Source organism: Lagopus leucura, unplaced genomic scaffold (genome assembly GCF_019238085.1).
Source record: "Lagopus leucura isolate 7727_CA_CO unplaced genomic scaffold, USGS_WTPT01 Super-Scaffold_100021, whole genome shotgun sequence".
NCBI classification, from domain to species: Eukaryota; Metazoa; Chordata; class Aves; order Galliformes; family Phasianidae; genus Lagopus; species Lagopus leucura.
Window position 1 is genome coordinate 11166323 of NW_024962274.1, and position 16338 is coordinate 11182660.

Consider the following 16338-nt stretch of genomic DNA (forward strand, 5'->3'; position numbering starts at 1 on the left):
GCCTTTTTGGAGGTGACTGAGCAAGTGGTTCCAAATATGCCATGCATTGTGGCCATTTCCAGTCTGATTGGGCCTGCACAAAGGCAGGGTGCTTCCTCCAGGCTGCTTACTTGGGATCAAGGAGCGCACATTGAGGAAGGAGGAGCTGTGGCAGTGGAGATGCTGAGGAGCTGCACTAAAGGCAGCAAAACCAGGATAGAATGGGACACGCGGGACTGCTATGCATATGCTGTAGGTGCATAGGGAAAGGCTGTCCTGCCCTGAAGCGCTCTCTCCCAGCAGGAGGGCTGCCCATGGGCACTGCACCCAAGTCCAACCTTGTCCAGGCTGCTCCTCACACATCTTTCCAAAACGGAGCCTCCCCAGGAGCCCACCTTGCTTTGAGTGCGTTCATTGTGTTTGCTGTTTGCAAACGGCATTACAGGGCCTTTCAGAAGATGCTGTTCCTGTCTAGCACATGGAAGAAATGCTGTGCTTGGGGGCTTTGCAGGAAGAGAACTTGCTGTCGCCCCAAACTTCCCCACATTTAACCATTCCCACCACTACTTCCATCTCCAGCCATTCCGCAGCACAGAGGCACTGCAAGGACGTGACCTCTGGGTACAGTACAACCAGTGCTGAAGGAGATAACGCCGTAATTAATAGATAAAATTCCACTTACGTGATCAGGTACCTTCTGAATTTCAGCATGGTGAGCTGCAGCCGTGGCCGAGCAGCGGGTGCTTGCCGTTGGGTTAGCGCGGAGAGTCTGGCAGAGCAAACATGCAGAGCCTGGCTTGTGTGCCTGCATCTGGTGGCCCCTCCCTGGGTGCTGTCCCTCTGGTGCCCTGCTCTGCAGCGCCTGCCCCCGGCTCTGCTCCGGCTGGTGGCAATTTGCTCAGCCGGTCTTGGGGCTGTGGTGGCCCTCAGCAGTCCTTTGCACCGCGATGGGCAGGCTGACCAGGGATGGTAGGGTAGGAGTGGTGGTGCCACCTGTGTTTGTGTCCCTGCTGCCCTCCTTGGTCTCATCCAGGACCTCTGATGCTCTGTTTTCTCCTATCATGTGTTCTTGCTCTGCTCTTTGCAACTGATCTTTGCTCCTTTTTTTCCGTATCTTGTGTCCTTGCCTTCTTGGCAAAGTCGAGGGCAGACACAGCTTGTTCCTGAGTCCTCGCCATTGAAAACCACTGTATGATATGATCTCTGTGTCTGTACTGCGGGGAGATCCTGTGCAGACTGGGTTGTGTCTACATGGCTTGGAGGTCATCCTGCTCATCCCTGCTTCAGCCTGGCCTCCTGTGTTCCTCCTGAAGTCTTCACCCCCATACCAGGACTGTGCTGTGCCAGAATGAACAACAGCTGGACTCCCCTGCTTGGAAGCCAGTGCTTCCCAGTCCCAGTATAGCACTGTGTCAGCTTCTTGCTGGCTGGCGAACAGTGCAAGACAAAGGAGAACCAGGAGGCTCTCTTCTATGACAAAAGTCCAGGTTCTCCTCCCTTTTCAGCAGCTTTTTCTCTGTACCCTTTCCTTTCAAGGCCCAGCATCCCACTCATCACCAGCAGGGACACAGCCACGATCCTGGGACTTGAGCCCAGACAGCAGGACCAGATGCTGCTTGTGTTTGGCCACCCAACACCTGAGGCAGTGGGAGTGAAGGATGTGATGTGTACCATAAGGGCCCTGGTGGTATGTGTTGTCCCCTCTCCTGTGGCCGTATGTCTCTGAGAGAGGCAGACAGACCTGTCTGAGGTCCCTTGTTCTTTAGTGACAGAAGGGCCCAGCTTGCTCCCTTCCCCCTCCTGTCATCTCTCCCTGGCACAGGCAAGCGCTGCCTCTCCCCGTTCACCTCATCAAAACCACAAGTTTGCTGTAGGGCTGCTGCGTTCTCCACCCATCCTGTGCTCCTGCTATCTGACGGGCCGGCAGCTTATCTTGGAGCCTGGGGCCAGGTGAGAGCTGTGGGCTCGCTGGGTGTGTGGATCAAACCCACTACTACTATTGGGAACTCTGGATGGAGGGATGGAGCTTCTCTCCTCACGTGGTCTGAGATGGTTGAGCCCATCTAGGGAGCCATGCTGTAGGGTCAGCAGGACTGTAGGAGAGATCTTATTGCTGCAGGGCGTGGGGTATCCATTCCTGGCAGCATCCACGCAGACACGATGAGAGGAGAGGCTCATGAATGTGAGGGTGTCCAGGTTTGATCCTGCTCCTGTTGGAGTGTTTCTTCTTCATGGACTTGTGGGATTTACTGCTGCTCATCTCAGCCATTTCCCTAAGGACAAAGCTATTTGTCCATGGATGGGGACCCCACGAGAGTGCCAGTTTGGGGTTGTCATCCTGATCAGCACCTCCTCTATTCCTCTTTGCTGCTGTGCAGCCTCTTTCCTTGTCATGACCATACATCTGTGGAACAGAAACACCAAAGGGAAAGCCATCTGCTCTGCTGGGCTGGGCCAGGGGGGATGCTGGAGGGCTTATCCCAAGGTTATGGGTATATTGCTCCTTTGTTGGCAAGGGAGGCATCTCTGATCCAGTTGCTAACCTACACCTGGTGTTAGGGTGAGTAGCAATGTGTGGGAAGGTGACCACTGCTCTGGTGGAGAGCAATGGAGACCCAAGCTGAGATTTCCATCTCCTGGGGCTGGTCTACTCAGCAAGCATTGCAGGGTGCTCAGTGAGGGCATTCCACAAGCCTCCCACCATTCCCTAGAGGTGTGAGGTGCATCACTAATACGTAACAAGGCCAGACAAGCCTAAGGCACTACTCATATCCTCTTCAAACAAACAGACAAAGTTTGAAAGGACCTTTTCATTCTCCTCAGACCCAGGTTTTATCAAGAGCCGATGACCAATCTTGCTCTCCTTCCCCTTCACAACGAGGCCAATGTGTTCGGAAGGGTGCGGTTTTGAGATATGGCAGAGCAGCTGGCATGGGTCTTGTTGCGAAGCTTGAGAACAAGCAATGGTTTTCCAGGCTCAACAGAAGGAGTAACAAAGCTTTGCTCTCCAGTTGGGATGCTGTTATGGTGCTGTGAAAGCAAGAAGTGGGAGAAAGGCCACCACTGCTCTCCAATGCAGTGATTTCCCTTGTCAAACAAGGACAGGACTGATGTGCTTGCATGTGTTGGCAGGAGGGATGGGGATGTAGCCTGGAGAGTGCAGGCAGAAAGGGAGGTTGTCTGTAGGAGTAGGCCTGGAGTCCCAGAGCAGATGAAGAAATGTCTTTTGGGACTTTGCCTGGCTTTTGGAAAAGACACTCTGGTGGTTCCTTTCAAACAAGCACCACTGGTTGCCTAACATGGAGCTCGTGGTTCATTGTGATTTTACCTCCCTAATCAGAAGAGAGTGTCTGGCTGCTTGAAGAGGCAGCAGCAGTGTCAGTGGTGGGATGGTTTCCAAGAAGAGCCAAGTGATGCTGCAGAACACGGCAGAGCTGGCCAAGGTGTTTTTACCATTCCAGGTTGGCTAGAAAAAATTAAGATGAGCATTGCACACAGGAGCTGTGGGCTTCCTGGGGTGGAAGTGGCCCACAGAGCTTTCCTTGACAGGGAATGGAGAGTGGTGGAGATCCTGCTGGAAATGGCTTCTTACTTTAAAGTCAAAGCAGAACCTGTGCAAAATAAAGGAAACCTGCTTTTATTGAAAAGAACTGGTCTGCCCTCCTTAAATGCCTTGAAGAGGGAAAAGCGTCATCACAGTGCTACAGAGAAGCCATGTCCAGGGCTAGACTTCTCTTGGGAAGGACCAGGAGTAACGTTACTGAAATGCCTGAAGTTGGAGGTACCTGCCTTAAGGCTGTTGTTCCCTTGCCCCATTCAGGTACTTCAAAGACCTGGAGGTTGCTCCCACAAGGAGGAGTTGCAGAAAATACATCTGTTATTCAACTGGGACAGCATCTTTGCTTGAGATGGCTACCAAGTTGTATTTTCTGCAGTCTGTCACCACAACACTTGTGCTTCCCATGCTGCCTACCCCAGCAGCCTGCTGGGACAACCTTAAACCCGTTTTTACCTCTTGCTTTGGGTCTTGGTTTCCAGCTGTGCCATGCCTCCTCCCACCAGCAAGACGTAGGTGAGCTGTGGCTAAGGGATGTGCTGTGCAGGACCTGCCTTTTCCAGTCACCAAAGCACAGCCTGAGCAGGAAACCATAGTCTTGAGGAATGCCATGAGGTCTTCATTATCCTGAATCTGAGAAGAGAAGAATTGTGTCTGAGTCCTGCATGCTGCTAAGACTGCTCTTGCTTTCATCATTTTGGTATTATTTTTCCCCTGTCTTAATTTCTTTCCTTTTTGTGTGTGCTTTACCAAAGTAAGGACTTGCCTGCATCATATCCTGCCTACCTGTGGTCACCCATTTGTACTCTGGTATCCTGAAGCTTGTTGGCCTTTGGGGGGGCGGCAGTGCTGCGGGTCAGATGGGCCCCAGTAGCAGCACAGAGGGTGGACACCACAACCTGGGGTTTTCTTAGGTCTGCAGTCCATCCTGCAAAATCCCAGTGGGGGAAACAGCCTTTTATTTTCCCCCCAACAACAAACTCTTTGTGCAGCGTTGTTTGCTTTTCAGCCCAGTTTCCAGACGGCTGTATTCATGAAACAGCCCATGATAATTTTGACATGATTTTCCCCAGGGAATTCAGCGTGCTGTGTTATCAGCAACGTGCAAGTTTGCTTTCCAAGTCATTTTGAAATCTATCACCCCCAGGGCCTCCCCTTCTGCTTGTGGGCAGCCACAATTAGTGCCTACTTAAATTCGTATTTGTTACGTCTGTACTCTTCAGAGTGAGTGAGGCACCCTTATTTAATGCGTTCCTATTAACAGCTCCCTTGGGAAAATGAAGTCAGGTCCCTCTGCAGGGAAGTGCTCATCAATACCAGGCCCCCCATAAAAGGTGCTGAGGGCACTGGAGCCAATGCATCAGGATGGGAAGCTGGGAGCAAAGCATGGCAATAGCTGTGTGGATGCCGGGTAGTGATGGTACAGGGACAGGTTGTGCTCTGGTGAGCATCTTCCCAGCTTGCTGGTGGGAAGGACCACGCAGAAGGATAAAACAGGGTGGTGCAACCACCAGCCAGAGCTTCTCTTTGGTGTGCAGGAGGCAGTGCTGCTGGATGTGCTCAGGTTGTGGTGAGAAGCACGTTCTTGCTTCTGGCTTACGCTCTTTGGTTTGCATTAGGACTTTGGCCCTTACTTACCTACCACGCTTGTTTGTTCTTTAATCTTGGTCACCTTATCAGAAGCCTTTGAACAACAAAATACATCTCTGATCACCTTGGAAACAGGCTCTGCGATTTCTTCTGGGTTGGTTTTGTTTCCTTGCCAGGGACCTTGGAGATAAGTGTGATCCCTCATGAACCCGGACTTTGTCTGGCAGTCTCCCAGGCCTGTAGCCCTGGCGGGGTCCTAGCTGTCACTGGGGGCCAGTTTCTGCCTTCCCCAACCAGCTGGGTGCAGTTGGAGGCACAGGGGATGAACTTGCCCTTCCCAGCGCTCTTTGACCATGGAGACCATGGCAACATGCCTCTTCTCAGAGCTGGCTGGCTGCATGGGTTCACCTGCCATCTGTGATGTGTCCTGCTGTGCCTCCCATCCTGGATGATAAGGGTGGTGATGCAAAGCACAAACAGCTGCTTCCCCTGGGGCTGACTTCTACCTCCTGCCTTTGGAGATGCTCCAGAGCTGTGGAGATGTGGCACTGAGGGATGTGGTCAGCGGGCATGGTGAGATGGGCTGGGGTTGGACTTCTGAATCTTACAGATCTTTTCCAACCTTAATGATTCTTTCCCACCAGATGTTTGCATGCACTGCCGAGGCCTTTCTCTGTCTGCAGTTCTCCAGGCTGGACAGTCTCAGCTCTCTTATTTCTTCTTGAATGAAAGATGCTCCAGACCCTTCAGCATCACTGGCCCTGCGCTGGACTTGATTGGTTACTGCACCTTGTCTTGTGCTGTCCTGGGGAACACAAAGTGAGCCTTGGTGCTGCAGACGTGGCTTGGAAAATCATGTTTAACCTGGGAAAGGCCAAAGATGAACAGAGACAGAAAAATGGATAAAGGAAGAACCAAATGCTGCACAGCAAGGAAAGGGGAACAGAAGAGAGAGAGGTGATGCAAGCGAAGCAGGGAAACCATGACTCCCCTCTTCCTTTAATGTCCTTTCCAAGGCATCCTGGGGTGAAATTTTGGCTTTTTTTGCCTGCTGACTCAAAATTCTTGTGTGTCTTAAGACATAGATTGGTCCAGCCTGGCCTGGTTCACATATCAAAATAGTGGAAATGGCCATCAGATGAAGCCCAGTTAGAAGAGCTGTGTTGACTGAGGGAAACCAGGCAGAACAGGAATGTACACAGAGAATGCCTTTGGGAACAGATCAGTGTGCAAACAGGGTGGGGAGCTCATGCTCTCGTGTCACCTCCTATTTATTGGAAGCAGAACGAGGAGCTCAGGTAAACACTGATGTCTTACCTGGGAAAACAAAAAAAAAAACAACACCATGTTGAAATCAAGGAGAGAGTTTATGACTTCTAGGAAAGCACTGGCATGTAAGTTCATAACAGCTGCCCCAGAGGTCAGGGTTTGCACTGTGGTCTGGCACGTGGAGGAGCAGTAGGGACCTGATGCCCACCTTGCTTCCTAAAGCTGCTCCTCCCAACCACACGTTCCCTGCCAAGCAGAAAGGCACAGATTGGGAGTGTGGGTCTCAAAAGCACTGTGTGGAGAGGTTTCTTGCAGCTGTTTTTATGTTGGTGCTCTCAGACAGCTTGCCCACAGGTGGCAAGGAGAAGCAGGCTATCTCTGTCGTGCAGATGGACTCCATCTCCATGTGTTTTCTGGGCAGCCCTGGGAAATGCACGTGCTGTGCACCAGGTACACCCTCGGGAGCAGACAGAAAGGAGGACTGGGAGCACAGGGCCGTGTAGAAAGAATGATATTCAGTTGGGATTTTCCACCACTGGGGAGCAGATCATCGCAGTCTGTGCCTTGTCATCATCGTGATATTTAATTACTGTGTGTGTGAGTTTAAGCTCTGCTTCCAGCAGGGAGGAGGAGCTGGCTGGCTCTGATAGCTTTTACAGGCAAGGCAAAACTCAGGACTTTTCACTGTTTGTCCCTGTAGGGGTCATCGAAGCAGCATGGAAACGGCTGATCGGCTGCCCAGGGATGTCTGGGACTGCTCAGAAGCTCCGTGCCCCAAAGAAGGGCTGTTTCTGCCTTGCCCTTCACCACACTTTTCCCACACTAGGTTGACTTCATAGCATCTATTTGAATGGCTGCACTCAGCAGCACAGGTGTCATTCAAAAAGAAGGGGTTCTTCCTTTTGGCAACACCTTCAAGTGGAAAAGTCTGGGATGTATCTACTGCTTTGTTTTTCAGAATGAAAAGCTTTTTGATTCAGAATGCCTTTATAAATGCACCCGCAGCATGCTCAAAACGTCGGGGTCTGCTGCTTCTCCCTTTGGCCAGAAGGACGCTGGGCTTGAAGCTCTCCTATGGGGGAGCTGCTCCCTCTGAAGTGTCTGCAGAAGTCCTTTATTTTTCAGTGAATGAACGAATCCATTTGCTGCTTTTACATGGAATGGTGCTGCTTTGGGGAATCCGTGGCCCATGGTGTGAATGGGGAGCGTTTGCGTGCGGCAGCAGCTGCAGGTTGACGGTTGGACTGGATGTTCTGAAAGGTTTTTTCCAACCTTTGTGATTCTGTTTCTAGGTCAGGCTCCTGCTGGACTCCCAGTTGATCTGCTCAATTCTGCTGCAGCCCAGCTGGTGCTGGGGCTGCGGGTAAACCCAGATCCCATCACCACTCACGTCCATACTGTTGATCGGACTAGGTGGCATTAGTGCTCTTTTCCAACCTTAATGATTCTATGACAAGTTGTGGCTAAGGCAGCAGGCTGTGGCAGGCCCGAGGTCATGGCATTTCTTGCAGAGCCATTGTGTTTGAGCACAGGCTGTGCAAACCACACCACGTGCTGGGCCAAGGCCACTGCTTCTCATTGGCAGCAGGTCAGAGGTTCAGAAGGACGGGTCTGGGTCCAGAGTCTATGTGTGAGGAGAGCTGGAACCCATGGCTTGGGCGAGGGCTGAGAGCTGCAGGCTCAAGCGGAGGTGGTGCGGAGGGCTGGGCTGGTGGGCAGGGGGCTGAGCTGGGTGCTGCAGGCACACAACCACTGAGCGTTTCCTGCTGTGGCCACAAATGCAGTCCTACAGAAAGCCCAGGAGCTGCAGAAGGTGGGCATGGAGGCCTTTGTTATGCTGTGCTTTGGGCATGGATGTTTTCCCTCCCATTGGGTCCTCTAGTTGTGTGTCTGCTGTTGCTGGTTCAACATGGGGGAGGGGGTGAGTAGCGTGGGAAGGCACCCCGAAGCCATGATTGCTCTTTGCAGATGTTCAAACACCCCTCTTCCCAAAGGAGGCAGCTCCAAAAAGCTGTCCAGGGCTGGGATAGGTGTGTTTGCTGAGCAAGCACTGCTGTTTGCTCAGAGGGGACCCGAATTGGGCTGCAGACCTTTGTACCATTATTACAACCTGCACCCTTCTCCTCTGCTGCTGAGGCTTCAGCTCCCTTCCTCTACCGTGGGCCAAGGGAATGACCTTCTTCTGGGTCATTTATTTTCCTCTCTGCTGCTTTTGATTGGTGTTTGTTGGCAAAGCACCAAGGGATTCCTGGCCTACCAGGCTCTGTTTGTATTCCTGTGGCCACATCGGGATGAAGGGCTCTGCATTCAGACAAGAAACTGTGTAGGGACAATGTGCTCCTTGGTGCCTCTCTATGGGGCTCTGGAGTGTAACAAGCTGCTGAGACAGCTTATTTTGACCAATCTGCTGAGACAGCAGGCTGCCCAGAGAGCAACATGAGATCTGAGGAATTTTAGGATGGATGTGGGTACAGTGCATTGTGTCTGTGTCAGAAGAACTGCACATTGTAGCAGGTCACAGGCAGGACAGAGGCAGAAGGGAACTCAGCCCATCAGCCTCTGCCTTGCTGAGGTGCAGCAAAGGGCCCCTCTCCTCCATTCACCCGCTGTTCCCTGGCTCAAGCTGCATGTACCCACCTTGGGCAAGACGCCGTGTGGTCCTCACATGTAACCCTACTCAGATTGAAAGACGTGGATGTAAACCGAGGCAGAGAAGATGAGGCAGTGGGGGTGATTTGGAGTCTGGTTTGATAGCTGCACTTCTCCTGAAGACGGTAGGAAAAGAGCAGTAAGAGGTGGAATTCCTCCTTCCTGCAACTCACAGCAATGAAGAGGAACTTGAAAAGAGGGAGAGAAACAAAGCTGGAAGGAACTGTTCGGATTTCAGTGGTGGAAACACTGATGGCAAACAAAATTTCTGCATTCCTGGAGTATGCTGTAGGTGCCATGTTCCCATGGTGCTGCTCAGTGCATGAGCCAGGCAGGACCCAGTGGCAGCCCTGACCTCTCCATCAGCATGCCCCAGCATTGTCCCCCAGGGCACATTTCCTGCACTCTCCACCCCTGCCTTTCTGCCTCCCCACTTTTATTTTTAAGCAGTCACCTGTGACCAGGAGGAATTACACTGCGGCTGTCGGATCAATGGGCAACCTGTACTTTGGTGCTTGTGAGTACGGTGGATTTAACCCTGGTTCATGCTGCAATGTGTTCACAGAATCACAGAATGGCCAGGGTTGGAAGGGACCTCAAGGTTCATGAATCTCCATCCCCCCCCTGCCACATGCAGGGCCACCAACCTCCCCATTTAAAACTAGACCAGGCTGCTCAGGGCCCCATCCAACCTGGCCTTGAACACCTCCAGGGATGGATGGGGCATCCACAGCCTCTCTGGGCAGCTGTTCCAGCACCTCACCACTCTCTCTGTAAAGAATTTCCCCCGACATCCAACCTAAATCTTCCCTCCCTCAACTTAAAACCATTTCCCCTTGTCCTGCAGTTACCAAGAGTTGATTTCCCTCCTGTTTGTAGGTTCCCTTTAGGTACTGTAGGCTGCCATGAGGTCACCCCACAGCCCCCCACAGCCTTCTTTTCTCCAGGCTGAACAAGCCCAGCTCCCTCAGCCTGTCTTCATAGGGGAGGTGCTCCAGTCCCCTGATCATCTTTGTGACTCCTCTGGACCCTCTCCAACAGCTCCCTGTCTTTTTTGTATTGGGGGCTCACAAGAGCAGAGCAGAGCAGAATCACCTCCCTGTCCCTGCTGGCCACCCCTCTTTTGATAGAGCCCAGTGTTAACCTCTGCTGGGTCTGGGCTGAGCTGCTCCTCGTGCCTATGTCTCTCCTTAATACCTGTACAGCTTGGCTTGTCATCAATTAATCCTTTAATTTGGCTTTGATAATGGTAAGTGGGAGCAAGCTGTCCCTGACAACCATGTGTGCCCACTACAGCAGGGTGCTGCAGCAGGGTGGTTGCCCTCGGAAGATGCCTATCCCTTAGATAGCAGAGGAAGGCCAGATTTCACTTCAGAGGGCTGAAACAGAGTGAGAAGAACCTGTATTGTTTTGCTTCTCCTCAGATAATGCCTTCGCATTCTACTAGTCAAATTATTCCATTAAAACAAGCCTAGTTGCCTGCCCATGACAGGGAGGTTGGAACTAGATGATCTTTGAGGTCCCTTCTAATCCAAGCCATTCTATACTTCCATGGAAATGCCCCACTGCAGTGTCTGCAGTGCTCCCATTTGTGCTAGCATCCTTTGTGTGAGGCAGGAGAGGAGATGGGCTGATGGCTGCAGCTCCCCTGGCATGCACTGCCATTACACAAGTGTGATATCCTTGTTGCAAGGCCAGCCAGGTCTTTTCATGGGGATTTCCCACTGCAAGGGGAATGTGCAAGAGGAACAAACGTGTTATTTGCAATTGGATCTTCACAAAGCCTTTCGTGCTGTTTGTTGATGTTATTTCTCCAAGGCATGTTTATAGCAGGCGGGGTGTTGTCTGCTCAGAGCTGTGGGGCTCCTTCAAGAGCCAGCACTCAGCGGAAACATTTGGGTTGGTGACAAAATCATCACTGATGTGCACAAAATGTAACTGCCCAAAGCAAAGCGGGCCATAAATGGACTGAGGTATGGTCTCACTTTCCCACTCGAAGGTCAGGACTGTGTTCTCCCTTTTGGTGAGTAACTTTTCACACAGTGTTGCACTGATGACCACGCACTGGTGATTCTTGAAGGCATTTTGCATCTTTCTGTCCATAGGAGCAGTGAGGCACTGCACAGCTGCCCAGGGAGGTGGTGGGGTCACTGTTCCTGGAGGTGTTCGGAGCCATGGAGACGTGGCACTGAGGGATGTGGGCAGTGGGCATGGTGGGGTGGGTTGTTGGTGGGTCTGATGATCTTAGGAGCCTTTTCCAACCTTAATGATTCTAAAGCTATGGGCACAACCCTTATTCACTGCCAGTTCCCCAAAGGAGTTAATTTTCACTTCCTTCTGGGATAAGAAGATTGGTGGCATGACGCTATTTCTCCCCATACGGTGTCCTTTGTCTGTAGTATAACCTGTCATTAAACTATGGAATGAAATCTCATTACCCCCCCCTTATGCAACTTTCAGCAAAGCCACCTCCAGCCACAAGTCTCCTCTTTTCTCCTTCACCACCCCGTCACCAAACTCCATTCCTGGAGCCAGCTCCAGCCAGACACGTGCCCTGAAGCCCCTGCACCTCTCTAGGATTTCTGCTCCTTTATCCTGGCAGCTGGAAATGCCCAAGAGGATTAAATTGCTGGGGGGGTGTCTAAAAGTCTTCAGGAGGGGATTTGAAATCTGCTTAGCTTAGCCTTTTGCTCCCCACTCTTTGCTCCTCCCGGGACTCTTGGTATTTCTCAGAGTTTTATTATTTACCATATTGCAAAACAGCAATTTCTGGAAGGGACAGAGTGGTTTGAGAGCCAGGCATTGGAACTAGATGATCTTTAAAGATCCTTCCAACCAAAACCATCCTGTGATTATATGACCAAGGAACGGCATGGTGAGGACGGGAGGAGCCGTTCCTCACATGTGCCAGGGTTTTATCTTGATGAGAACATCTTGACTGATGACCAGGAAACTAATTCCTGTGCCACTTGGGAGGAACAGGGGGGTTGGTTGAAAGGTCAAGCCTGCCTGAGAGTTCTTGAGACTTAATGCAGGCAGGGGAGGTCTTGCTAGTGCTATGGTGGGCATTAGCACTGGTAGGGAAGAGATGCCTTCTGCAGTCCTCTCTGCTGGCTATGCAAGGAGTGGTGGACCCTAATCCATAGTGAGCAGTGCACCATACAGGATCCAGCAGGATCCCAGTCTTTACACATGGATCAGGATCCCTGTCTCTGTGTTAGCTGGGAAATAAGGAGTGCTGCCTCAAGGGGAGCTGGCAGGTCACCACTATCCTTCTTTCCCTATTCTGGCACAGGATGAAGCCATTTTCTTCCCCTACTCCTGCAAAGAGCTGGGGGAAACTCTGCTCTCATTGTGGACTGCAAGCAGTAAGTGCAACACTGGGATTTGGGAAAGCAGGGAGACAGATGGAGAGTATCCAGCAGCCCTGGGGTTACTGCAGAACACTGTAGGTGGACTTGCAGGTTACATGATGCAGAGATTGGTAGAATCCAGTTAAGGATTTCCAGGAAATCTCTTTCTACTCCATATCTAGAGCACCTAGAAAATGACTCTTGGTAGTTAATGAATTAACGAAGGTCATTCCTCAACTTCTTTGCATCGGTTTTTCCAGAAGAACACTGTGCTACCAATATTTAACCACTGGTGTCACATTTGGGCATTTTGCTCCGAAGGATGTGGTGTTTGCATGGCTCATGGCTGTTGGATTGCCCTTGCCATGTTCAAGAACCTCAAACAGAGAGAAAAATTAATTTAACTAGAGGTCGAAAGGTCTCCAATAAAGACTAAGCCTCGCTGTTATTCTGAAGCCCAGTTTCCATTAACTCCCTTCAATGCTGATTCAGAATGACAAAATGGAAGGGAATGCTGGGCAACGTATGTTCTGTTGGTTACAAAATCACTGCTGATCAGCCGGGAGATGGGACTGCCATAAGAGCATTTACTGCTGCCAAGGAAGGTGGCTTTGGCCAGGACACGTGTAATAACGTGTGGTGGTGGTGACAGGTTAAAAATGAGCCATTGTGAGGCTCTGCATGAGGATAGGTGTTTGGTATTAATGATTACCGTGAATAAGCTAACTGGAAAGGGGCTGAACAGCAAATGGTAGAGTTCACGTTGACCTATTGGTGACCTGACCCCTTTCCCACTCACTTGATGCCCAAACCTCATTTCTGGCTGCAGAGCCATCTTGCAGCTGAACACAATGCCTGGTGGGGGCTGTGCCAACCCAGCTGGGCTGCCCATGGGCTGTGCAGGGCGATGAGAGGCTCAGCTCCTGCTCCATGGGCCCATTCCAGCAGCACTGAGCACTGCCAGCCCCTGGATGTCCAAACAGCAGCTGAAGGAGCTCCCAAAGCAGAGGACGTAGCTGAGTGTCTCCCTGTATAGGTGCAGTGGATGTGGCTCAGATCTGGCTGCACCTGAGAATGGCTGCGATGTCTTATGATCCACTCTGCCACCATCTCCTTCCTGTCCCCTTCCCGCACAGGCCAGTGGCCTGGGATCTGTCACCATTGGGGAACGTCTGTGCTCCTGCTCCTTCTGCCCAGCACCTAGATGTCCTTGTGAGCCCCAGCTCCCTTCTCCACTGGAAACAAGGTGGTGTTGGGCACCCTGAGCCAGATGGCCCTGCTGGAGCAGGGATTGGGCCAGAAGGACCCAACCGCAGCCATTTTGTGCCTCCTTCTCTTATGTTCTGCTCCTCCAGGATGGCCCAGTATCTCCCCACAGGCATATGTTGGTATAATTTACTGATATTGATAGTCCTTTCTTTCCTGATTATCAGTATTTGCTGGTTTGTTCCCACCAATCTTTAGGAAATACCGAGGAAGCAGGCATGAAAAGCCTCCAACAGCTCCATGATTCCAGCAGGAATCAGCCCACCGTGCCTTCCTGTGTTCCTTTCCCAAAGCTCACCATGAACATCACAGCTCCCAGGGCTGCATGGAGCTGCTGGTAACCCTGTTAACCTTTGGGTTAATCAAGCAAACCGGAATCCTTCATTAGAAGGAATGTCACTAATTACATAGCTGAGGAGCTAAAAGAGCACAAATCACTGCTGAGCTCAGCAGTGGGGCTGGGGGATTGCTGGAGGCTTGGTTGAGAGGAGGCAGCTTCTCCACCAGGAAAACCTTTTTCTCGTCAATGCTGGGCATTTGCTGGAAGGAGAGCATGCACGGGGTTAGGGTTAGGGTCATGGGGCTGTGGCACTGTCCTGCAGAGATACTGTGCAAGGTAGGAGGTGTTGAGCTGCTGGTACCTCCTGGTCAGGCCAGCATTAGCACCTAGCCAGAAATGCAAACCTGTACTGGTATGACACGGTAAGCAGCTCTGGGCAAGAGGCTACAGCCTGCGGCTAGGCTTAGTGCTCTGAGCCACAAAGAGCTGCTTAAAGTGGACAGAGGGCTCTTTGTTTGCTGTGTGTGGTTTAGAAATTAAGCAATATTTAGAAGTAAATATTGATTCAAGCAACATCTGCTCCCACTCTCCACTGGCCAGTTTGGCTCATCCCAGGTAGAAAACAGCATATTGCAACACAGCCCAAACCTGACACCAAGCATTTCTCCTAATCAGTGGGGAAATAGGTTCATGGCACGTCCTGAAAATAAACTAACCACACTGGCTCTGGAGCTGGAACACAGCCTCAAAAGTGGCTTCTGGGTCCAAAGAAGTGTTGGGAGCATGTTTCTGGAAAGACTGCAGGATGTTCTTGGGGCATTCGTCAGGCACTGGGAATGCCAGGCTGACCTCAGTCATTGCTGGGCACAGACACACTGGTAGGGCTGGCACTGCTGCTGGAACCCTGTGCTGACTTGGGAGTCAAGCAGGTGCCTGCTGAGTGCCAGGCTGTGTCATCTGTCCCCCCTGGGCTACCAGCAGGGAGCAGGGAGGGAGATCTGGAAAAAGGGAAGGGAAGGGAAGGGAAGGGAAGGGAAGGGAAGGGAAGGGAAGGGAAGGACTGTGGAGATGTGGCACTGAGGGATGTGGTCAGTGGGCATGCTGGGGATGAGTTGGTGATTGGGCTTGGGGACCTTAGAGGTCTTTTCCAATCTTAATGATCCTATTCTATTCTAAAAATGCATTCCCATCAAGCTGCCCTCCTGGCCTTTACCTGCTGTGACATGACCTGTGGAAAGCACAGGATGGAACTGGAGCCCAGCTGCTGGATCTGATCACGTTGGTACCTTTGTCATGGGCAGGTTCCAGCCATGGCTGAGACACAAACTACATATTCCCATCTCCAGAGGGAAACAAGCCAAGCGCTACAGATAAACCTGAAGCACTGGCGTATGCTGCTCTCTGCCCTCAGCCAATCTCACCATGCCAGCTCCAGCTTCATCCCAGCCCAATCACAGCAAGCATTCTTCCTCAGGACACGGCCAAAACTCCAACCGGGTTTCAACCACAAGCTACAGCATATCCATACGGAGTCAGGGGATTAATTCTTTCCACGTGGACATGTAGAAATAAGTGATTCTATTTTGCCATTGTTGTTACCTAGCTTGGGTCCAAGCCCAGCTCTCCTGGAGGTGACGCGTGTTTGTGTATTGCCAGTGGCCTGCAGTTGGCCAGAGGGTGTGTTCACTGGTATTTCTTCATCCTTCGTGTAATTTTTAGCAGCATCTTCTTTCTGAAAACAGAACCATCAGGATGTGCAGTGTTGCAACAAGGTGGATTTGTGATGGGCAATAATATCCCAGCATGTTTCATGAAGACATCCTGGAGAAGACCCGATACTTCCTGAATAACAAGGCTGGAGTCCAAGAAGCACTGCCTTAGCTCTCCTTCTGATCAAGCAGCTCCTGCTTGCATGCTCAGCACTGACCCCTTACCTTGGAAGACAAGAATTTTCATCAATAATAAGGATCAGTTCTGCTGTTTGATCTCAGCTTATTAGGCCTAATATGAGACATGGAAAGAGCTCTCCTTCGGCACAAAACTGTGCAAGCTGGCAGTGAGTAATGCATGTAAGTAGAATGTTGAATCGTGCGCCTATATTTATGTGAGAGAGTGGACTTCAGACAGGGCAGCAGAAGGCAAGGCATTTGGCTCTTTGCATCCTTTGGTGGAAAGTGCTCCTTGAAAAGGATGCCTTGGAGACATCTGGGTCCCTTAGGGAAGATCCCAAAAGACTGGGAGGTGCCCCGTGGGCTCTCTAACCATGAACTTAAAGCAAAACAATACAGGCTTTTCCAGCAACTTCTCCTCTGTTGTTTGAAGCGCTCCTTTATGTTTTGTGAGCTTTCCCCTGTGTTGTAACCACTCGGTTTGTGGAATCGAGATCTCCAGCTCAA